Source organism: Marmota flaviventris, unplaced genomic scaffold (assembly GCF_047511675.1).
Source record: "Marmota flaviventris isolate mMarFla1 unplaced genomic scaffold, mMarFla1.hap1 Scaffold_48, whole genome shotgun sequence".
Lineage (NCBI taxonomy): Eukaryota > Metazoa > Chordata > Mammalia > Rodentia > Sciuridae > Marmota > Marmota flaviventris.
Window position 1 is genome coordinate 1,586,532 of NW_027288296.1, and position 25,028 is coordinate 1,611,559.

The following is a 25,028-nucleotide window of genomic DNA, read 5'->3' on the forward strand; positions in this document are numbered from 1 at the left end:
TCACTGGTTCCCCTATCTGGGTCCTTCCTGGCTGGCCGAGGGCTCCACGTGGATACATGGCACCCCCTGCTGGGGAGCCCTGCTCACAGCCCCCTCCCAGGGTCCCTGGCCTGGCCAGCAGGTGTCTACAGAGAGTGCTGCTCTGTCCACCCTGAGCCCCAGAGAAAGCTCCATGGGAAGGTGGCTCTGGCCCGAGAACCTGCCTGTGGGGATGGAGCCCCGTGGTCTCCAGAACAGGACTCTAGTGCCTAGTCCCGGGGACGTGGTTGAGTAGCACTGAGGGACATGGCCCTGCCCCCCAAGCCCAGGAGCAGGGGCTGTGACCTGGTGTCCAGGGAGCGTGCAGCCCAGAGGCAGGCTGTACTGTGACCAATGCTGGACTGGGCCAGGACCCAGGGCTCTGGGCAAGATGGGGTTGGGGCGGGGGCTGAAGAGTATCTGGGACATGAGCACACTGTCGGCGACTTCTGACCTGCTGCCCACAGGCTGCTCCCAAGGGGACCTTCCCTCTCCCTGCCTCACAGACCCATGTCTGACCCCGGAACTCATGAGGGACAGGGGAAGAAGGTATAGTGTTGGCTGAGGGCTTTTTCTCCTGGCTTCGCACGTGGGACCTCGGGGGCAGTGGGAAGTCCTGACTTGCTGAGAGCCCGTGGGGCTGTCCTGACTCAGGGACCTGCCCAGGCCAGAGCCAGCAAGTGTCGACCCCAGCAGCACCTGGCTTCAAGGCCCACCCCCCCACCCAATGCATTTAGAGACAGAGACTCACCGAGCTGCTTATTTAGCACCTTTCTTTTGCTGAGGCTGGCCTCCAGGTACGATCCTCCTGCCTCAGCCTCCCAAGCTGCTGAGATGACAGGCGTGGGCCTCTGCAGCATCCAGTCTTTTTTAAAAGTCTTAGGTGGTGAGTCTGGATGGCGGACTTGGCCTCCTCGTTTTCTTCTGTGTGGGGCTAAGGAGGGAGCCCAGTGCCTCCCGTGCCAGGCTAGCTCCAGGCCATAGGCACCAGGCCATAGGCAGTGGTGTGGCCTGGTCTCAGTGGGAGCCTGTGGCCTAGTCCCAGGTGGGGCTTTGAACAGCCCTCTGTGAGATACAGCTCCTACACCCTGGAAAACTCAAGCAGTGCTTAGTGTGTCCACAAAATCACGAGGCTGCCACCACAGTCGGTTTTAGAACACTGCAACCCCCATCCCTGTCAGCCATCCACAGCCCCTCTGCTGCTGCGTCCCATCCATCACCCTGACCTCAGGCAGTGGGAGGCTGCTTTCTATCCCTTAGCCATCTGTGGCTGTGTGGGGTGTGACTGACAGGATTCACCCTTGTCCTCCAGGCCCTTGAATCCCCCGTGGCTGAGGAGCACCCACTGCATGGGGCCTTCACCAGCTCATGGATCTGTGCACTCATCAGCCCCAGCCCGTTGGGAGGTTTGGCTGTAGGAGTGATGCTGCCGCAGATGTGCAGGGACTGCAGTTTCTTTCTTTTGGATCTGTGTGGAGAGGTAGAGCTGCTGTGTCACAGAGCACCTTTGACCTTCCAAGGAACTGCCAGTAAGATGGCTTTATTGCCATACTCCTACCACGAATGTCTGAGGGTCTTGGTTTTTCCATATGCCACTTGACATCTGTTACTGTCCACCGTAGATGTCCTGGTGGGTGTGCGGTGGCCTCTCACTTGATTTGCATTTGCCAAGGGCCAGTGAGACTGCATTTTTTTTGTGTTTTATTGGCTATTTGTTTATCTTTGTAGAAATTTCTGTTTGTATCCTTGGCCTTTTTTAATTATGTTATCTTTTATTATTGAATTGTAAGAGCTCTTTATATATTGTGTATATGGCTTAAAGTCATCTTTAAAGGATGTCATTTTGGAGAAAGAGTCAATAAAAGCAGAAAATTTGGTGGCAATATATAAAAACCTGGATAGATCTGTATCTAAACCTGAGGATGAAATATTCTTTCTAGAAAAAGAGCTACAAGAAGAGAAAGCTAAACATTCTCAACAGGATGAATTGATAGTGGGATATATAAAAAAATTAAGTTTCTAGTAGATAAATCAAAATTCCTCAAATCACAAATACCTGAAAGTAAAACAACCTTGAGAATATGTCAAATAAATAAAGAAGGAGTTATGGTAGCAATAAAAAATTCTTTGAATAAAAATCCCCAACTTTAGGAAAGTCAAAAATAGCTTTTATAAGAAGTTGAAGTATGAAAAGAAAAACTGAATTGCCTTAATAAACGGCATATGAACACTCTAAAGTACATGCAGAACAAGTTTTAAAAAATAAAGAAAATCACATTAAGTCTCTGAATGAACACTTGCTGCAGATGAAAGATTGGGTTCCTGTGCTTGGAGAAGTGCTAACAGATGGTGGTAACTTGGAATTGGAAATGGAAAGTGAGTCAGAAATTGGTGCTCATTTAGAAGATCAGCCAAAAGGAGCTTTAAAAACTGGTTTATGTTGCTAAGTTAAAGGCCTCTTTTAAAAGCTTAGAGAAAGAAATAAAATTTTTACTTTATTATCTGATGTAGGTAAAACAAAGGAAGACTGTATAGAACATTAACCATCTTAAGACAGAACAAGCATCTTTTTTTACATTGTCTTTTTAAAAAAATTTATTTATTTTTTTATTAGTTGTTCAAGACATTACAATGATCTTGACATATCATACATTTGATTCAAATAGGGTATAAATTGTCATTTTTCCACGTGTACAGATTGCAGGATCACATTGGTTATACATCCATGTGTATACATACAGCACGCTTTGCAAGCAGAAAATACAGAATTTGAAAGTCAAAAATCGGAATCTTTAGCATAAACTTAAAGTCATGATGGAACTATATCAAGAAAATGTAATGAAACTCCAAAGGAAATTAATAAGAGAAGAAAATTACCAGGTAGAGAAAGAGGAGAAACATTCCAAAGTGGAGGAAAAGATCAGCCATATGACTAAACCACTGCAGACCTATAGAAAGCAAGCCAAAGATCTTGAAGAATTCAAGAGAACCATTTGTTCTTATCAGGCACACTTTATTTACTATGAGAAAAAAAGCACATGATAATGTGTTGGCAGCTCAGAATGCTGAAAGATACCTCAATGATTTAAGGAAACAAAATGCTCTCAATAGACAAAAATAAACTGAAATGGATTTCAAATTTAAACTTGTGGAAAAATATCCTTCTGTGCTTGATGTTTCATATTCAGTCTTTGCCAGCAGAATTCCCCAAATAGTTCCTCAACATTGAGTCAAACTTCATGTGAAATAAGACCTTCTCATTCGGAAAAGAAGGGTCCACTCATACTCTCACCTTTGGTGCCATTGGGAGGAGAAAGAGGCCAAAGGGCCCAGAGAATCCTCTGGACCATCTTATCAGCAGTTCAAAAAGAGGATCAAGCTGTGATTTGTGAAGTGATCTTCAGAGAGCACCTTCTGGTGCTGGGCCCCTGGCACCTCCATGGGAACAGGCCCATAGGATAATGATCCTGCCACCAGCCACATCTTCCTCTACAAAGGCAAGATGGATGTTATTCTTATTATGGTAGTAGACCATCTTGATAAGCAGAAGTCAGAAGTTCCAATATGCTGCCCTTGGATTAATTGAATGGGCCTCATCTTCAGAAATGAAAGCCAGTAGAAAGGATACCAAGTTGATCTTGGTGATTCCAATGAAACTGATTCATCTCTCCCTGCTGGAATCCAAGCAACTGACTCTGGCTTTGCTTTCTTACCTTTCCCTCATATCAAACATCCATTGTTTCCAATGGATCCAAGGAGTAAGTTCATGAGAAGAGGACCTTTTTTCTTCCACCTCCTCCAGAAAACATGTATGGAGCATCTCAAGAATATTTTCCAACCAAGGCCACCACCCCGTCCATTCTCAATGGGACCATGATGTTTTCTTCATTATCTACCCCCAGAGCTGGATTTCCTCTCTCCCCTGCATTCTGAAAGTAGAAGTGAGTTCCCTTCAGGGTGGATTCCACCTTCAAAAGATTCTGCTACTGAACATTCAGAAGTACAACAGGAAACTTGACAATAATTTTTTATCTGCCTTCAAAAGTAATATAGTTCTCATTTTTAGTTTACGTAAGTGCTTTTATTTAAGTGATTATAATTTTGCTTCAATTGAAGCTTGATGAGATTATAATTCTGAGGATAGTATTTTATAAATAAAGATGGTTTATAAATCTTATGAGTGAATTATTTCCATTTTATCTTATTTAAGAGAGTATAACATTTAATTTGAGTAATCCACTATTATATGAGCAACAGACAGAGTTTTAAATATGTAATCTTTCAGTTGGGGAGATTTTAAATTCCAAAGACTGTCCCTTTATACAAAGAACCTATTTACTGTGATTGTAGCAAATGTGAAAGTAATTTTATGCTTAATGAAAGATTTTAATTGATTTAAAGTCTTATTTGGCATTGATAATGATAATAAAAATCTGCTACTTTTTCCATTAAAAAAAGTTATAACTAGAGCATATTAAGAGTAAGCCAGGAAACACAATTAAACATGTCATGGAAATAGGAGATTTTGAATACAGAAAAAAATTACAATTCTCAGAAAACTTATAGGAGTTGAAAACCATAATTTAAGTTCACTCTGTCCCTGTTTTTTCTTACATCTTCTTTATTTCATACACATGATGCTGATATGGGGAGTGTTCTAGTCTTTGTTTTGTTCCCAGGGAGAGTTTTGTAAAATGCAAATAAATTATTAGGACACTGAAATAAAGAAACAAAGACATAACTCAAAATTTTGTTATTGTTAGATTCAATAAGCATAAAATGACTCTGCTAAACTACTATAACATGTTTGAAGTTCTTATGTTCAATTTCTATATCATTTCAAATAAGTAATAATTTCCAAAACTGCACCAGTCCAGAGGTGACACTTTGAACAATGCTTCCCTGATAGACACCAAGAAAGAACATTTATTAAAAATACCCTAATTAAGAATTAGTGGTTAAAGCTTTTTTTCAAGTATAAATATGTTCTTCAGTTTTTTGTGAAGATTATATATTTAAGTCTAAAATAAATACAGTAATATAACTTTCTTCTTAAATATAAACAGTAGCTTTATCACAATTGATGGCCAGTGAAGACTTTCAATGATACTTGAGCCCACAATTAATTTAAATGAGGAAAAAGTTGGGCCTTGAAAAAGAAACTCTACAAGTTCAATAAATCTAATCTGTTTTCTCTCAAAAGTAACATTGGTTGTTAAATCAATCCTATAAATAATTTTTACTTTCCAGCATAAAACATTACTCGCTCTAAATAAGTGGATGGCAGTCTACATCCAAAGTTTCTATAAAATGGGCTGACTATTCCCCACTGATATTAATCAAGAACTACTTCTGCCCTAACTACTGTAGGAGAATCGTTGCTAGTATAGTTCATGTTTTACATCAAGAAACCGAAAATAATATAATTTCATGTTGAAAACAGTACTGAAATGCCTAAATACCATGATACAGTCCTATAAAAAATTATAGCTTCAGAATAAAAACCGGAAGGGCCCTTTTAAATATGACAGCATTTAGTGAATCAGGTTCCAACATTGTTTACAGCTCTAAAAAATGACAGTAAAATAAAATAAAACAATATTAAAATTCGGCAATTTATGGAAAAAATAAGGAAGCATTAAATCAAAAAAAAAGTAATATATACAGTACATGTTTACATGTACTTTACCTAAATAATTGGGCTGTTATTGTAAAAATCAAAATTTCCACAACTAAAGAGGAATACTCCTCCTGATATTCACGCTGTCATAATTAAAGAAATAGTCTTTTTTTACATGACTAATGTGGATAAATATAGTACAAGTGAATGAAACTAATAGGTATATGATTAAGCGTTTTATTTATGACTTTTTAAAGTTGTTGATTGACCTTTGCTTTACTCGTTTATTTATATGTAGGATACAGAATCAAACCCAGTGCCTCACACATGCAAGGCAGGAGCTCTGCCACTGAGCCACAACCCCAGCCCATGATTATGTTCTAATAACCACTAATAATAATCTAAAAATATAATGAGGATATCTACATTATAAAATAAATACAAGCCCAAAATAGATAACCAATAACAATTAGGCCTGAATTATTTTCAAATACTCTATTCATTACAGGGATTCCTTGATTCTATAGTGGTTTTACCAAAGGCCTGAAGAAGTATTTCCTAGCACTTGGCCACCATCTACTCTTCTAAAATAGAGGAAATGTATATGGTAGAATTTTGCTGAAATGAATTAAATTCATATATTCAGGGATAGCAATATTTCTCAAATATGCTATGGACCTGAGAGTATTTATATTGAGGAAAATAATTACGTTTTAAAAAAATTTGAGGGCTGAGGTTGTGACTCAGTGATAGAGCACTCACCTAGAACATTCAAGGTCCTGGGTTCAATCCTCAGCACTGCATATAGAAAAATAAAGTTATTATGTGCATCTACAACTAAAAAATATTTTTTTAAAAATGCTTAACATGTAAAACTTTATGTCATGTCTATTTTAACCACAATACAGTGTTTAAAATGGAAAACAAACAACTGAGGGGTTCCAGTGAAGGAGCAGTGAGTCTAAAAGAACAGAGAGGTGAGTTCTCAGTGAGGATGGCAGGTGACTCAACTTCAATACATATATTAGATGGTGCCACATGCTGGGATATCCATCCTGGTGAGGTGTTCATTTGAGGATTCATTTGGGAGGGTTTAGTTGGTGATGACAGGCTGTTCATAAATCCTTGCCTGAAATTTTGGTTGAATAAGTCATTATGCCATTAGCAATATTAATATTGGGTCAGAGGAAAACATACAACTTTTGTTTTCAACATACAACTGAATGAAGGTCATAAATATGACAAATGTGGCCTTCTATTAGAGTTTTTTAAAGTGATAGATTTCTGAAAATAAGAAATGACACCTTCATTTGGGACATGTAAACCTCTATTCAAAATATGTATATACTTTACGTACCCATAGGACAATTCTGTGATATAAATTACATGATGCACTTTTTCCTGAGTCCCCTCTCTTCCATTAGCCCATGACTCTAAGAAGAGCACCTCCTAGAGGCTGTAGGGCCTGCTTCCTTAGAGCATTGAGCTCTGCCCTGAGCAACCTTGAAAGTGGCTCTCTGGTGAGGTCCAGAGAAAGGCAGGAATGGAGAAGTTTGGGCAGGGCAATGACATGGCATGACAAGAACTATCCTGGAAGATGCTGCCTTCTGTCTGGAGGATCTACTAGAAGAATAGGTGTTGAAAGGAATTGTGACATCAGGGAACTTGGGGGAGGAACCATGCAAAGCATGCTGAGAAACCTGGCTTCACCTTAGAACTTTTCAGTGAACCTTTCTCTAACTGTGCCTGGAGAGGTGTGTGGCTGTCTGCACTTGGGACAAAGTACCTAGTGGCTCTTCCTTCATCAAGGATAAAATCAGAGCCTTAAGTGAGACCCTGTCTTTTTTATGACTGGCTTCTTTGAGTTGGCCTAATATTTTCAAGGTTTATTCATATAATAGCATGTCATCAGTATTCCATTTCTTTCTATTGCAGAACAACATTCCATTAGATGGAAATGCCATATTTATTAATCTGTATTGTTAGTTGACTGAATCGCTTGTACTTTTTGGCTATTTGAATAATGCTGCTGTGAATACTCATATACCTTTTTTTCTCTTGGGTGTACACTTAGAGTAGGATTGCTGGGTCATTTAGTAAGTCTGTGACTAACATGGAAGGAGTTACCAGACTGTACAGTAACCTCTGCAATATGACACCCTATTTGCTACTTGACCAAGCACATGTCCATATAGATTGGCCAGAGACCAAGGCACATTGAACCCAAAATGGACTGTTAGTTCCTTCAAGTGCATAGCTCCATGTGGTTACCACAAAGGTCTCTTCCTAGGATGTCATCCAAAGGGGCACATTAGCAGATTCTTTCTTATTCCATCCATGTAAGAATCAGTTATTGATTGTACGGGTGAGAGATAATTACATTTATATTAAATATCCAAAATTAGAAAATCATAGAGTTAGGAAGGAGAGAGTTTGTTGCCAGGGACTTGGAAGGCATTTAAGTGGTTGATTAACAGATTAAATTAATTAAATCAGTTATTAAAATGTTTAAAACAAGGTAATTGTGGTAATTTTACCACAAAATTGTAAATGTCAATACTTAATTAATTTTTTGATGGGCACTCTTATGAGAATTAAACCTCAATAACACCAATAAGAAAAAAAAATTGTGAAAACACTGAAGTCTATACAATTATAGCCAGAGGTTACAGAAATGAACTATGTGTTTGGACATAACTTTCTTATCTTTGTATTTGAACAGATGACCAGAGTAACTGCATGATGTAGAATCACAAATATAGAATTCTGACTACAATGAGTTATACTCACTGTATGCATAATATTCCAAAATATTTCCTATCATTATTAATATTTAAAAATAACAAATAAAATATAATAAAAAGAAAGAAACTATGGAGTTGTAGTCACTCACATGTACTCTGCATCACGAGACTAAAGCTTGGATGGTAACACTGGATAACAGAATTCAATAGCTTTCTCTGTGTCAGACATTCATTTTTTACTTTGTCCTTATCTTTCCATTATCTTGAGTCCTGATTGGAAGACTTCTAATCTTACAGATGAGTACACTAAGTTTGAGGGATGACTGATTGTCCCAAGGTCACCATCTATGCAGACTAAGGCTCTCACAATTAATTTGTGTGATTTACAATTTACTGTATCATGTATCACAATACAAGTCCATGTTTTTTTTTGTTTGTTTGTTTGTTTTGGTTTGGTTTGGTTTGCCACGCCCCCCCCCCCCACTGTAGGAGGAGGAGAAATTAAAACAAGAGGTAGAAATTACAACAGGGCACCAAGAAACATATGCATAAACTCTCAATGTAAAAAACTTGATTGTGGTCACTGTTATATTGGTAAATAGGTATGTCCAAACATGACAAAATATGAATTATATATGTATATTTTATTGTATTTTGGTATTACCCTAATACAATGGTTTTACATTTGAATGAAAGAAATAAATATATTCCTCAGAAAACAAACTATATATTTGGAAAGCATAGAAAAAATTACTGAATATTATATGTCATTAATAAATTACAAATTAAACAACCTATAAAAATTTACAAAATTTCAAACCTCACAATATCAAGAGCTGGCAAAGATGTGGAACAAGAAGAACTCTCGTACACTGCTGTTGGGATCACAAAATTGGACAGCCACTGTGGAAGACAGTTTGGTAGCTTCTTAAAATTACAATATGCACTTAATATGGTTCACTAATTGTATTTCTCAGTGTTATTTCAATGGAATTAAAAACTAAGTCCACACAAAACCCACATACAAATGTCCACAGCTTCTTCATTCATGATTGCCAAAAACAGGAAGCAGCTAAGAGAGACTTTAGTAGCTATTTACCTGTTATTAATGTAAACACTGTGATACATCCATACACTGGAGGGTCATTCAAAACTTAAAAAAAAATGAAATTTACTATCAAACATAAAAATAATGTAGGCATCATAAATTTATATTTGCCAGAAAGAATATATTGTCTGAAATGCCATATTTGTGACATTATGTAAAAGTCAAAACATTAAAAATGTTAAACATTGCCAAGAAATCAGGGAGAGTACAAGATGCTAAAGAGGTGAAGAACAGGGACTTCTGGTGTGGTGAATATACTCTGTAAGACACCATCATGAAGAAAATTGACATTATTCTTTGTCAATGCTTTAAAAACTGTAAAATTAGTGTTTTAATAAATAATTAAACTATTCATTGCCATTAATAATTACTTAATACCAAAACTATTGGCAAAATATTTTGATTTTTTGCTTATATCAAATATTTCTCAGTCATATACAAAGAAAAAAGTAGTGAAAACTCTAAATAAGGGAAGGCGTATCATATCAAGGTACTTACTATGTGCTTCATTTTCCTGTAAATCTAAAACTCTTCTTAAAATAAAGTATGTTCATTAAAACAATCAGAGAAGGTTTGTTGATTTTCCTTGCCTCAAACATGCACAGCCCTAGGACTGGTCCTCAATAATAAAACTTGTACTAAGAATAAATAATTTCCAACAACCTTATTTTTCTTTCTTTTTTTTTCTATTTTTACAATTTTCATTATCTTTTTAGAGAACAGTGAACATAAGTCCTTAGTGAATAAACTAGTACCTTACATTCAAAAGATGCTTTTACATCAATAAAAAATGGTTATTCATCACTCTACTACATAGGTAGTAATTCTTCGAATACTAAGGAAAAGATGTTCTAAACTTATTTTACTACACTCATATTCATGTGAAAATTATCTGAGATTTTTTAAGTCTACCTCACTTCCAATATGCTACCTATAAAATGAGAGTACTTTCTTTTTCTTACTCAACAAATCTGTGGTTGAAATAAATAAAGATAGTCCAAGTAAAGAGGTGTGCTGATACACATTAAAGGCCAGATAAATTGTGGGTGATATTACTGAGAAACACAGTCCAATTGATCTGATAAATAGTAGGCATTTGGTAATACTGAGAACTCCATATTCTTTCTTCATTTTTTAATAAATTAACCCTTTTCAGGTAGATCTTGCATTTCTGAGCTTTGGTAGTTACTAACACTAACCTACCCCAAACAGATAACAGGGACTTTGAGTCATTTCTGTCCAGATCAAGTTCCATTACGCTCACAACAATATTTAGTAGAGTTGGACATAATCAGGGCCAGTCAGGACCTTCGCTTACATTCTCAGCTAAGGTTAACAGAAAAGAGGTTCTCATTTTGGTTCCTAGAATGGGAAAAAGAAAATCCTGCATGATTGGCAACCACAGTTCTTTTTTTTTTTCACAGTTCTTAAACTACCTGTCCATGGCTAAGCTGGACTGTACAGTGGCTGAAGAAATTATCTTCAAGCACAGATTAGTTCATAATCACAATGTATATCTGCTATATATGCAACATGATGAGTGTGAGAGAATGAGAAGATGGACTATAATGGAAAGGGAGTAATTGGAAGGAAAACTGGCTCCCTCAGGAAGAAGTTGTTTAACCTGTCTTCATTCCCAAATGAAAAAAAAAAAAGTCAAATGTCTTTTTTTCCTTTCTCTCTTCTCTATTTTCTTCTTTCCTCATTTCATCGGTTATTTCCATCTTATCTCTCACTCTCCATTCATTCCTTGATTTCTTTCTAAGAGAAGATGTCTCAGTTCACTCTTCATATTTACTTCTCACAAACTAGTCATTTGGAAAATAAAGCTCTATGGGAGGCATATCCATTTATATTAGGTGTCATTACTCTGAATTGGTTTTAGTTGAAAAACCTGAAAAATATATTTTAAAAGTATACACACTCACATAAAACATTATTTTTTTTGATTGTTTGTTTAATTTATTTTCTTATACAACAAGCCATACACGTCCAGGGTCTAATGAGAGGTCTTACATTGTTTTGCGAGGAACACAACCAAAAACAAACAACCAAAAAAAAAAAAAAAAAAAAAAAAGACAACATCAATAAATACCAAATTATTTTCTATTACATTACTGACTTTTCTGTAATAAGAGCAGTTTATAATAATTTAGAGAAAGGTATTTTATCTTTTTCTGAGAAGTATTCAAACTTTCAAAGGAATTTTCACTGATTTTTCACCCAAATATCAAAGGATGATTTTGTTCATTGAAAACTTTCAAGAAAAAATGCTCTTCAAAGACAATTTAAATTCTTTCAAAGAATGACACTTTGGGCGTTTGGGTAAAGTAAACATTTTCTACAGAAATTTTTGTAATTTTAAAAGAAAAAGGTAACCGGATCATCAGAGTACAGCGTTGCCCCAAATATCTGAATCCACACATTGATGTCAGGATGGCTAAATCTTGGAAAAAAAATGAATTTTTTTGAAGAAGAAGACTATAAGCCCTTGATATATATTTCTTTGTAACCATGAGTCTTTCAGGAACTGTGAGACTATTCTGTAAGCAGAACCAGAGTTAATGAATATTGCAACATTTTTCAAAGTGTAGCCATTTATCTGAGAAAACTTTTTGTTATTACTGAGTTTATTCATGGAAAATAGTCATTTTTTCTTCTCGGTTATATATGTGTTAAAGACAGTTGAACAAGTTGAACTTGATAGTTCCTTCAACCACAGCCTGGTTTATTAGTTTCCCTTGAAATGAAGCATTTTATTGAATTTGTTACAAATATGTGTGTAAACTATTACCTTCTAGACTGTACTCAGAAGCAAGAAAACTGATGATCTATTTGCTTAACTTTGTTGCTTTCTACAAAACATCCCTAGGCTTCACATTTGGGTTTTCAGCAAAATTCAACATGATGTTCATGATAGAGCTCCTCTTATTTCCCTATTTCTTAACACTGCCATAGTATCTTATATCCTCCTACTCTACAAACACCTAAATGTCTTAGTGTAGTAATTATCTCAATACACAAACATAAAAATATTGATTCAACATTTCATGGAACTTAGATTTTAATTCAGAAATATTTTGTAATCTTCATCCTGCTCTCATGCAGTCTTTGTCACTTCCCTTGAATGATATACTTGTGTTTTGTTTATTTCAAAGTTTTTATATTTATTTCAGGAGAATTATGTGAAGTATGAATAACATTAAATTCAATTAGAAATAAATTTTATAATATTGGAGAGTTAGAGTGTTAAAATATTTTATCTCATTATTTCATATTTCCATGTAGAGACTCTGATAGAAATTATAGCTAAAACTGTTGTATGGATCAAAAATGTAAGATGTGGGCTAAAACGCTTGAGTAAAGTACCCAAATTGATGTGATGGCTGTGTTATTTAATGCAGTTTTACCAAGTGATCACAAAACATTGGATACACACACACACACACACACACATACACATTTTCACATACATGTTTAAAGAAAGGAGTCTTGGAGATGTCAGTCTTCTTCTGGGGAAAACAAAAAATGTTCAACAATATTGTTATTTGAGGACTAACATTTGCTAAAGAAGGCTAATGTTAGAGTAGGCATTTCTCCTCTAAAGTATAAAGTCTTGAGTATATTACATTAATTCTCACAAGCCAGGGATTATCACAAGCCTAACAACTAAGAAAAACCCAGGATCAGAGGAATTCTCAGCCCAGTTCTACAAGAAGTTGAAAAAAGAATGAACACCAATTCTTCTAAAATTATTTTATGAAATAGAAAATATTAAAGACCTTCTAACCTCATTCTATGAAACTGATATCAACCTGATGCAAAAACCAGACAAAGACACATCAAGGAAAGAACATTTCAGACCAGTATTCCTGATGAACAGAGATGTCATAATTCTCAATAAAATTATGGCAAACAGCATACAAAATCATATTAAAAAGATAGTACAACATGATCAGTGGGCTTTGTCCCAGAGATGCAGGGTTGGTTCAATACATAGAAATCAATAAACATATTTTTAATTAAATAGATGTAAAGACAAGAATAAAAAAAAATTATCTCAATAAATGCAGAAAAAAAACATTTGACTAAATACATAGTCAAAACACTAGAAAACTATATATAATAGAAATATGTCTTAATACTATAAAAGCTATCTATGGTAAACACATGGACAATATTCTCCTCCTCCTCCTCCTCCTCCTCCTCCTCCTCCTCCTCCTCCTCCTCCTCTTCCTCCTCCTCCTCCTCTTCCTTCTTCTTCTTTTTGGAGTAAGGAGACTTTACTGAAAACAGAAAACAGGGAACAAAGGTTTACAAACAGGAATGTGGACTCCTAGCAAAACAAAAACAAAGAACAAAAAGGGCAGGGAGGAGGGGTGTTGGAAGGACAAAAGTGGGTAGTGAGAGCAAGGAAAAGGCTTAATATTTTTTTTTCTTTTTCCCATTTCTTTAAAAAAAAAACACAAGGAAACACACAGGAACACACAACCATTTGTTCACGAATAGAAACATAAATGGTGCAGAATCTAACACTCTGTTCTTCTCTTTCCCAAAAGCAAAACAAAAAGAAAAGGCAGCCTGGAGGCTGTGCCCCATAGAGACCCCTTCCGCAGTGGTGTGTAGGAAGGGGCAACCTGCGGGTTTGTGCAACACCTGGCAGCAGCGCAGGGAAAAGAGGCGGGGGGTGGGGTGGGTGGAGGTCATGGACTCCACCCCCCTAAAGGAGCAGGGGGTCCAGCTTGTCAAGCCCAGGGCACCCATGGGGATCCCTGGGGACCGGGCCCTCTCCGAGTCCTGGGCACCCTCGGGGAGGTGGTCGCCAGGGTTGCACCCTCCCAAGTCCAGGGCGCACAGGCCATCTCCCTCCCCTTGTGAGCCCACCCCTCAAGGAGGGGGGCCGCGCATGCACCCAGTGCTTGGGCTCTGTACAAGGGCACCTGATGCTGGGGCAGAAGCTGGCAGCCACTGTTGACATGGCTGAGGACGTTCTGCTTGAGCTGCGCCACCTGCTCAGTCAGCAGGCTCCTGGTGGACGCCAGGTTGTGTTCTGGCTCTTGACCTCTTCACTTTCTCCTCCTGGGAGAGATGCTCCAGTTTGCCCTTGGGGCACTTGGAGGCTGCAATGCGGTTGAGCAGCCGATTGCGCTCAGCCTGGATGTGTTACTATGTGTCCATGTCGATGAGCGATATCCACAGGCTCTCGCTGAAGCTTGGCAAGTCGGGCACCTTCTGTGGCTCATCCTTGAGCACAGCTAGGCATGGCAGCCCCAGTGCGCGGGGGGGGGGGGGGGCGGGGGGGGCTGCAGTGACAGGGAGAAGGGAACGGAATTGGAGGTGAAGGGGACATTTGCAGCACCCCCGGCCCCACCCCTGTAGCTGCTCAGGTTCCTGAAGACCGATGTCAGCTGGGGGGTGAGGGTATGGCGCCTGATGCCTGACAGAGGGTCCTCTTGCAGAGGCTGCAGCAGCAGCAGCAGCAGCAGCAGTGGGGCTGCACACTCGCCAAGCTGGTGCTGCTTTTCCAAATCCTCCAGGGCCTTGACAAAGTCCTCGGTGAACTCCTGCTTCTCGTTGGCCAACATCTTGGGGTAGAAGAACTGTGTGCTCCTCGGTGTAGTGGTAACCAGCCCATTGGTCTGGATGATGAGGCACTGGAGCTCAGGAGAGGGGAGCTTCAGCAGCCTCAGGTAGGGCTGGAGAGCAGGCTGTCAGGGGGCACCTGTTGTGTGTGCAGTTTGCAGATGGGGGGGCAGAGTTGGCTCTGCTGGCACCTGTTCCCTCAGGCTCAGCTTCAGGGCATCATTCTTCACCACGCTGCCTGCTGCCCATCTTGGCACCTCAGGGACAAGTGGGCCAGGGACACAAAGTTGCTGCCACTGCCACTGACGTTATTGCCCAGGCTTCTCAGTGCCTCATCACCATAGAAAAGTGTTTCCACCCTCTGTTGCACAGAAGGCTGGCTCCGCTGGGGGAGGGTGGCCAGGGCCTTTGTCCTGGGGTCTCCCACCCCCTCCCCTGCCCAGTCAGTCCTGGGCCCACCCTGCCAGTGGGCTCTGTGCCTGGCCCTTCTGTGGGGGGCTCCTCAGAAACATCATTATTAAGGGAGAAAAAATTAAATAATTCCCTCTAAAATTGAAAAAAAGCAAAAAGATGCCTTTTTTTGCCATTTTATTCAACATCATCCTTGAAGCTCTATCCAAAACAATTAGAAGAAAGAATTAAAGATAATGAATAGAAAAATAGGAAATCAAACTATCACTATTTGCTAATGACATGCTTCTATATTTAGAAAATCCAAAAAATTTCACCTGAAAACTTTCTTGACTAATAAATTTAGTAAAATAGTATAACATGAAATAAACACTCAGAAACCAAATGAATTTTTATAATGAAGTGTTCGAGTCTGTAAACAAGTCAGGATGGCACCTGGCATTTTGCCAGAGAAATGCTAGAGTCTGTAAACAAGTCTGGATGGCGCCTGGCAAAATGCCAGAGGAAGTGGTTTGTGAAGTAACAAAAGCAAGCCATTAAGTGTGGAGATTCCTTATTGGTTGACTGCTGTATCTAGTTTATGCTAATAAGACAAGCTGTGTGGAATGTATAAATACCGCTCCTGTCCTACAGTAAAAAGCTCCCATTCCTGCTGTATCAATGTACACAAGTTGTTCGTCACCCCCCCCCCCCCCCCAGCTAGTTTGCTGCAGCCGGACTGCGGCAATGAAGCAATGAATCCAATGTAAAAACAAATTAGGAAAACCACCCCATTAACAATGGCCTCAAAAAGAAAAAGAAAGAATAAAATAAAATACTTGGGAATCAAACTAAAAAAGAGGTAAAATACCTCTACAATGAATACCACAGAACACTAAAGATAGAAATTGAAGATCTGAGAAAATGTAAAGATGTTACATACTCTTGTATAGGCAGAATGATCATAGTCAAAATGGTGATACTAACAAAATAGTTATAGAGATTCAATGCAATTCCTTTTAATCTCCCAATGACATTCTTCATAAAACTATAAAAATCAATCATGAAATTCATTTGAAAAAAATAGGAGAGCCACAATAGCCAAAGCAATTCTCAACAAAATGAGTGAATCAGTAGGCATCACGATACTAGACCTTAAACTATACTACAGAGACATAGTAAAAAAAAGAAAAAAAAAAGTACCAAAAGACATATAGACCAATCCATACTAGACAAAGGTGAAAAAAACATAAATTGGAGAAAAGAAAGCCTCTTCAACAGTTGGTGCTGGGAAAACTGGAAATCCATATGTAGAAAGATGAAATTAAACTTCTATATCTCACTGTGCTCAAAAATCAACTCAAAGTAGATAAAAGATTTAGACATGAGAATGGAGACCCTAACAAAAAAAAAATGTCCACATCCTCATCCTGTTAGCTTAGGACCTGACTTCTTGAACAAGACTCCTAAAACACAAACAGTAAAATTAGGAATCAAAAAATGGGATGGATTCAAACTAAGAAGCTTATTCTCTGCAAAGGAATCAATCTATAACATGAAGAGAGAGCCTACAGAATGGGAGAATAAATCCTTAGCACAAACACATCAAATAGAGCAGAAATCTCCAAGACATATAAAGAACTCAACAAACTTATTGCCAAAAAAAAGAGACATAACCCATCAACAAATGGATGAAGGAACTGAAAAGACACTTCACAAAAGAAGAAATACAATTGATCAACAAACACATTAAAAAGACCATCATCTTTAGCAATTAGAAAAATGCAAATAAAAGCTATTTCAATATTTTATTTCACTGCAGTCATAATGGCAATTATCAAGAATACAAGCAATAATATTGTTCATGAGAATGTGGGAGGCAAAGGTACACTCATACATTGCTTGTGCCATATCAATGTACAATAGGTCAATTCACAATAGCTAAGCTACGGAACCAACCTAGGTATCCTTCAACATATAAATGAATAAATAAAATGTTATATATAATATAAATAATATAACATTTATATATAAGATATATATATACACACACACACACACACACACACACAAACAAACATACAGACACACACAGATAGATTAGCCTGTGTGGCTGTATGTTTGTGTGTTTGTGTGTGTTGTGTGTGTGTGTGTGTGTGTGTGTGTGTGTATGGAATATTACTCAACCCTAGAAATAATAAAATTATGCCACTTGCTGGCATATATAACTTGAGAATACCATGCTAAGCTAAATAAACCAATAACAAAATTTCAAAGGCTTAATATTTTATCTGATGTGCAGATGCTAATTCACAATGGAAGGCACTAGGGAAGAATAAATACACTTTGATTTATAGAGAGGTTAGTAAGGGAGGGAAAGAGGTATGCGGTTTTGAAGGATCATGAAATGGATCAGATATTATTACCCTGCATGCTTATGCAATTACATGACTGGTGTAATTCTGCATCATGTACAAAAAGAAAAAATGTGAAGTTATACTCCATTTATGTATGCTGTGTCAATGCATTATACTGTTATGTATAGCTAATTTTAACAAATGCCAAAAAGATAGAATCAAATAAATTACAAAATACAATAATTAAAACACTGTTTTACTGAAATAGAAAGCAACATATAGACCAATGCACAGAAAAGAGAACAAGGATAAGCCCAGACATTCACTGCACAATCATCTTTGAGAATGGGGCCAATAATACAGAATGAATAAAGGATAGTTAGTCTCTTTAACAGATGGTGCTGAGGACACTCAATATCTGCACAGGGAAGAAAGAAAACAAAAATTTATCTTACATCATATCAAACATCAACTCAAAGAGGAGAAAATGTAAAGTGAGAGGTGAACCTGTATAATTCCTGGAAGACAGTACTGGGGTCCCATTTACCAATCTCTTCCCATCCTACTAAGGTGACAAATATGATCACTACACAGTGTTATATGTATTAAAATATCATGCCATACAACACAAGCAGATGAAGTTGCTATTTTTAATCTAAAATAGAAAAAAAGAAAGAAGAGCATAAGTTTGTGAGCAAAACATACAAAGAAAACACAGAAGAAACACTTTACAAGATAGTTCTAGGTAATTGTCCTTTTGCTATGACAATAAAAGGACAGGGAAGAGAACCATGAACAGAGAAGTATAATTCCATTAAACCCAAAGCTTCTGCACAGCACAGTAAAGCATGAACAGCGAAGAGATTCAACTGTTGGAATGAGAGAAATGACTGACACATCACCTGAGAGGAGTATAAAATCTGAAACACAAAATATCCCTATGAAAAACCATTAAGTGAGCTGGGTACAGTGGGACATACCTTGAATATCAGTGATTTGAGAAGCTGATGTGGGAGGACCACAAGTTAAAAACCAGCCTCATCACGTTAGCCAGGCCCTAAGCAACTGAGTGAGACCCTGACTCTAAATTAAAATAAATAAATAAATAAATAAAACTCTGGGGAAGTGACTCAGTAATTAAGTGCTGTGTGTTCAATATCTAGTTGCAATATATAAATATAAACAGAGAGTAGCATGCTGTTTGCAAAGAAATGTGGTTAGGGTAAAATGTGGTGCTGCTCTTCGATGGATATAAAATTTTAATTGCATAAGATAAACAACTTCTAGATATTTGCAGCATAATTCTGTAGTTACACTTTACAATAGTATAATGTTCATTTACATGTTTTCAGAGTACATATATCCTACTTAGTGTTCTTACTATTGTGCAAGGGAGGAAGGGAGGATACAAGGGACTGAGGGAGGGAAAGATGATGAAGAGAGTGTTGAAGCCAGAAGGCAGGGAAAGGAGGACTAGCCCCATGATGCTCTTCCTACACAGTCAGGATTCCTGCTCAAAGTGGACCTGTTCTTGATTGAATATTCACTGTTGCTATCATAATTTTTATTGATTTTATCTTACTACTTATTTTTCAAAAGTAAATTCCAAGAAGGCAATGGACCACAGGTATAAACAGAGCACATAAATGTAACCTGCAGGTATAGTGCTTTTGGACACCTCATAAACATTGAGTTTTCATTCCCATTATCACAAATTCCAGTGGGCCATGGAAATATGGGAGCTAAGAGAGAGTTGGGTACAAAGTGACCATGTCCTATCCACAAGTATAAAAAAAAGGGAGCATGATAAAACCCAGGTAGGACACACATTAATGTCGAACCAGAATTAGATTCAAATATAGAAAGAAGACAGCTTTGTCACTCAAGGTATTTCACTGTGTTAACCCAACTTTCCAGCTGAGGATGTGAAGGGATAGGGAAAGCAGGGTAATCCACAGTCACTTTTCTCCCAGCTCTTTCAAACTCATTAACAAACCAGCTGGGGAAATTGTTCACAGTTATCAGGGTGTAATAAATGCAATTACACTGGTTCTGTGTAACATATTCACTGCTTTGGTATTAATGAACACAACGTGGATGTGTAAGCTCTCCAATGTGACTTTCTCATAAGTTTGCATTTAGAATTGATATGGCATACAAAAAGATGAATGTTAGAAGTCTTGCTAATAATTTAAAATTCTGTAGTAAGAAGGACAATTAAAAGACAAATTGTGCAATGACATGTGAAGAGATCACAGAAGAAAGAAATAGATTTCTGTGGCATGATGTCAATGGTAGAGGTCACCTGCTTTTAGACAGGGAGTCTAAGTTTTCATTTTGCATTGGTCCTGACAAATTACACAAGTTGCCCTAAAAATACCAGTAAAAAGGTGTATATTTCCCTGGAGAAAGTGGTGATTCTAGCATCATGAAAGATAAATTTAAAAAAAAAATGAGCCTTAACATATGAAGGAGGAAGAGAATGAAGAGTAGGAGGAGAGTCTCTCAAGGTTTCCCACATGTGAATTCCTGATAAATGACATAAGAACTAAAGTAAAAATACTGAAAGATTGAAAGCTGGAAAATATGAGCAATAAAATAAAAAACTTTAATATTAAATTATAAGTGAAAGCAACAAATAAATGTATATTTACTGAGAAATATTGACTACATTGATAAAAATGATGGGAAAAAAATCTTTCATATACAAGAGTTCAAAACAATACAGGAGAATAGCATCCCATCCTGCATGTGGAGCTTAGTATCTTTGTCATTTTATGGGTGGGCAGATTCAGTGACTTGATTGCAACAAATAGTGAAAGAATAAGGAAAATATTACAGTCCCAAAGGATGAACTTGGCACAAACTACCTTGACAGTGGATGGACTGTAGCACTTCAAATATTTCAGTGACCATCAGATAACCTCATCATGCTGTGACAACAAGGCACTTCAAATCAAAGAAATCATACGATTTCTTCCAAAATTATTTAATCCATTATCTTTATAGGTGACTAACAATGACCATTTTCACAAGCAGGAAACAAACCATAAGGATACTCTCTTCCTCAGTGTTGAGTGCCTACCTTTCAGTGATCAAATAGAATAATTAGTTTTAATTTGTTTTTAATTAACAAATATTTACTGCACATGTTAATGGAGTTGAGCATAATATTTCCAAATGCATGGTACACAGTGATCATATCTAATTATCTATCTTCTACTTTCATTGATTGCCCTGCCCCAGCACCCTTTGTACTCTCCAGAAATTACTATTGGGCTTCCATATTACTTCTAAAAAATCAACTCTAAGGTGTAGGTGATAAACATGGTAATAGAAAAAAGATTTCTGCAGTCACAAACAAACATTTGCAGGAATGAACTCTCCCTACATCTCTGAGAACATAAATGTTAACACCTGGTTGAGTCTCCCTTTATCTCATTGTAAACAACCAGAAAAATGACCTCCAGCTATTGCCTTCACTATGCTGACCTTATTTTTTCCATAAATCTTCAATTTGGCTTCAATTCCCACCACCTGAGGACAGAGGTTCCACTGAGATTATCAGAAACCCCTATGGCACCAAAACTCAAGGTCCCTCCTTTGTCACCCTGTGGCTCACTTTTTAGTGTTTTTTAGAACAAGAAGTTCTGCCTTTCTTTTTAAAATCACCTCTTCCAGAAATTCATGTCATTACATTTTCCTGGTTTTCTATCTCCTTAACTGAATGACCACACTCTGTCTTCTTCATATTATTTCCTTCTCCGTGGCTAAATATAGGTGTGTTCCCAGCTCAGAGAAATGCTCCCTGTACTTATATATCTTCACCCAAACCTGAGTCATGCTCAGTCTCATTGCAGTATTTTTCACATTCCCCTGCCTTCCAAATATTCATTTTCTTCCCAGTCCTCTCCTCTCACCTTATGTGGATATCAAGAAGAAATCACAAACATCAACACAAAAGCCTTCTTCAAGACTAACACACTTTTTCCTGCCTCATGTGGTTTTTCTGCTTCATACAGGAATGCTTTTGCCAAAAAGCTCTGAATATTCACTTAGGCCTACAGATGCCCAATGAACAACTACAAGTGAGATAACACTTGGCATCTCTGAGATATATTTATTCTATTTAATGGCTTTTAATAATCACAGCATAGAAAATAGAAAGAAATACCTGCAATATTAGTAAGGACTCCTGAAACATTCCAGGCACAACAGGTGTAGAAAGAGGCCATGATTGAATTGAAATCCTTATCCCACTTCTGAATAAATTTTGAAAAAAATATATGTGTGTGTGTGTATGTATATATATATATATATATATATATATATATATATATATATATATATATATATCTCACACACACACACACACACATATACACTGGGTAGTTAGTGTAATACTCCCTTTCATAGCTGGATGATTAATTTCATACATACAATTAATGAAGATTTGTACAAAAAAAAATAAAAAGCTGCTTGTAAAGCAAGTACTGAAGAGTTTTCTAAAGTATTTCTTAACCAAGCCAGCCAATAAGTAGGCAGATACTCTGGTGGAAGATAGAAAAATGTCAAAAGTACAGTTCTGATACCATCTAGTGTCTAATTAGGACTTAGCACTTCTAACAATGGGAAAGTACCCACATTACGCAGAGCAGTAAGTGCAAGTAGGGATGAGACAGGAATTCTTGAAACCTAAAAGAGGGGTGAGGAGATGCAACTGGAGAAGCAAGCAAGGAAGGGATCTTTAAGGAGACCTTTATCTCACAGGTAGGAAAGGATTGGGGCAGCTAAATGATATGGAGAAGGGTGTGTTTTAGAATAATTGAGAAGGTAAAACATTGCCATGGATGGTAACATTAGATCAGATGCCTAAAGGGGGTCAGTACTTCATGTCTCTTTAGTGCCTGAATTCTTGGGTCAGTCCAGGGGAATGGTATCCCCCACAAAAATGAGAGCAGAGATTCCTTGCTGTTTTGTTCATGTCTGTGTCCTCTCTGCCTAGGACAGAGCCTGGTACTATAGGTTTTTTTTTTGTTTGTTTGTTTTTTTTGTTTTTTTTTTACAAGGAGTTATGTTTCCATATATAAAATTAATGAAGGCTGTGGTTTTGCCTAGAGGTAGAGTGCATGAGGCATTGGGTTCAAGCCTCACCATAACATAAAAATAAAATAAATGTATTGTGTCTACCTACAACTAAAACATGAATGTTTTTAAAAAAAATACTAAATGATAATACTGTCAAAATATATCCCCTGCCCCATCCATTGCAAATTGCCTTTTAGAGAATCATGAAGCTGGAACTTGGCCTTACACCAGCCTGAGAGTCAGATGTCACTTTGTGTCCCACTTTACAGACTTAGGGAGTGTCCCAAAGTAGCACCTGGAAAGAGCCAAGGCCTCTTCCCTCATCAATGCTTTTTTTATTGCCCAGGTGCTATGAAACCCCTGCCTGTGAGTGAGTGAGTGAAGGGGACTGTGCGATCCAGATCAGACTCCAGCAAGTGATGGCTGCATCACAGGCTCACCCTCTCTGGACTTCAGGGTCTCAATATGTAAACAGCAGGCACCAAGAGAAGTCTCTGTGAACACACAGGAAAAAAAATTATTGTTCCCCAAAAACAAAGTGTCTCAGGCGATATCCCAAGGACCCCTTCAAGAAACCCCATGGGACCCAACCAACCTGAAAATATAGAAAGTGCACAGCATCCAATGAGTGGGAGGAAGAAAGAAAGGCTGTGCCATGGCATCTTCAGCCTCCCTCCATTGCCTCAGTGGGTAAGAGGGGAAACTGAGGCCCCCAATGGAGCAGACATTGAGGTCACATTACTATCTCAGAGGCCAAAGACCCTGCTTCCCCTCTGGGTCCACAGTGAATCCTGACAGAATTACCGGATGGATGCCTCTCCTGACTCCATTTGCCTCCTGTGGATGCACCCACCATGCCCTCTGCTCCTGCATTACTGTGCCTCCTGGTTCCTAGGCTGTGCTCACCTAAGGGGTCCTGGGTGGGGTGCTGCCTCCCACGTGCTTCCCCTGTCTTCTCCCCATCCACTGTTCTTAGGAGTTGGGCTCCATTCACTCAGCCTGACTCTGCCTCACCAGCTCTGCCCACAAGGTCCTCTCCACTTTTTTCATAGGCGCCACCCAGCATCTGGCCTCTTACCTGCATTGTTCTGAGAGCCACGCCCACTCCACCAATTTCATCCTCTGCATTCTGTCCACATGACTCATCCTCCGATGACATATTTAACACTCTGGGATTGCAGGTTTTTCCCTCTAGCCCTGGAACCTTTGCAGTCTGGCTTGGCCCAATTCCACCAGCATCCACTAGCATACAAAATGGCTCTGCTCTTCTTCATTAGCCATGGTTTTCCATCAAGTTCACTCCTACACCAGCCTCACTGTCACCTGGCCTCTCCACTGCTCCTTGAAAACTCCATCTGAAATGAATGAAAGAGATATTGCTGAGATATCCATGGTTGTGACACCACTGAGTCTAAGGGACAATTACCTTTGGGCTCTGGTCACATTTGAACCCCACATCTTCAATGGTTCACTTTGAACCACTCTGCTAACCACAGAGTATCTCCATTTACAGAATTCCAACAGATGATAATACTTTTTTGCATAAATGTGAGCATGTTTTCAGCACTGTCTTTGTATTATGGATGCAGAAGAGGCACTGTACAGCAACTAGCAATGTCCCTGCCCTATTTGTGAAAGAGCCCAGCCAGATTTAAAAAGCATGTTTTCAAAGGACATGCCCTTCTGATTTTTTTTAAGCTCTGTGGCCTTCAGCACCTTCTCTCCCCCTTTCAGCACAGGATGGGCACAGCTATTTGGCAAACAAGAGTCATCTGTGATCTCTTCTCCAGCCAGCCTGGGGCATCTCAGAATGAGGAAGCATAGGTATCTGGTCATGGCCATCTTTCTCAAGGTTCAGTCTCAGAAGAGAAAGCCTCTTTATAATGACTTCTGTATAACTATGGTTTATTCTGACAACCTGACACAATGCTGTAGAGACAGGGAAGCAGTTGGGGACTTGGGCTTCAAGCTGCAGAAACTGAACTAGGTGATTTATTTTTTTTAAAAAAATGACACTGGGGAGGTCAAGGAATCTGATAGCAAAGTTTTTTTTAAAGAGAGAGTGGGAGAGGGAGAGAGAGAGAGAGAGAGAGAGAGAGAGAGAGAGAGAGAGAGAATTT

General features: G+C 38.3%; 1 pseudogene; it reads right to left on the bottom strand.

Annotated features, from left to right (window-relative positions):
* Positions 1-10,781: 10,781 nt before the first annotated feature.
* On the bottom strand, positions 10,782-24,067 carry LOC139704239 (transcription factor JunD-like; annotated as a pseudogene).
* Positions 24,068-25,028: the final 961 nt, after the last annotated feature.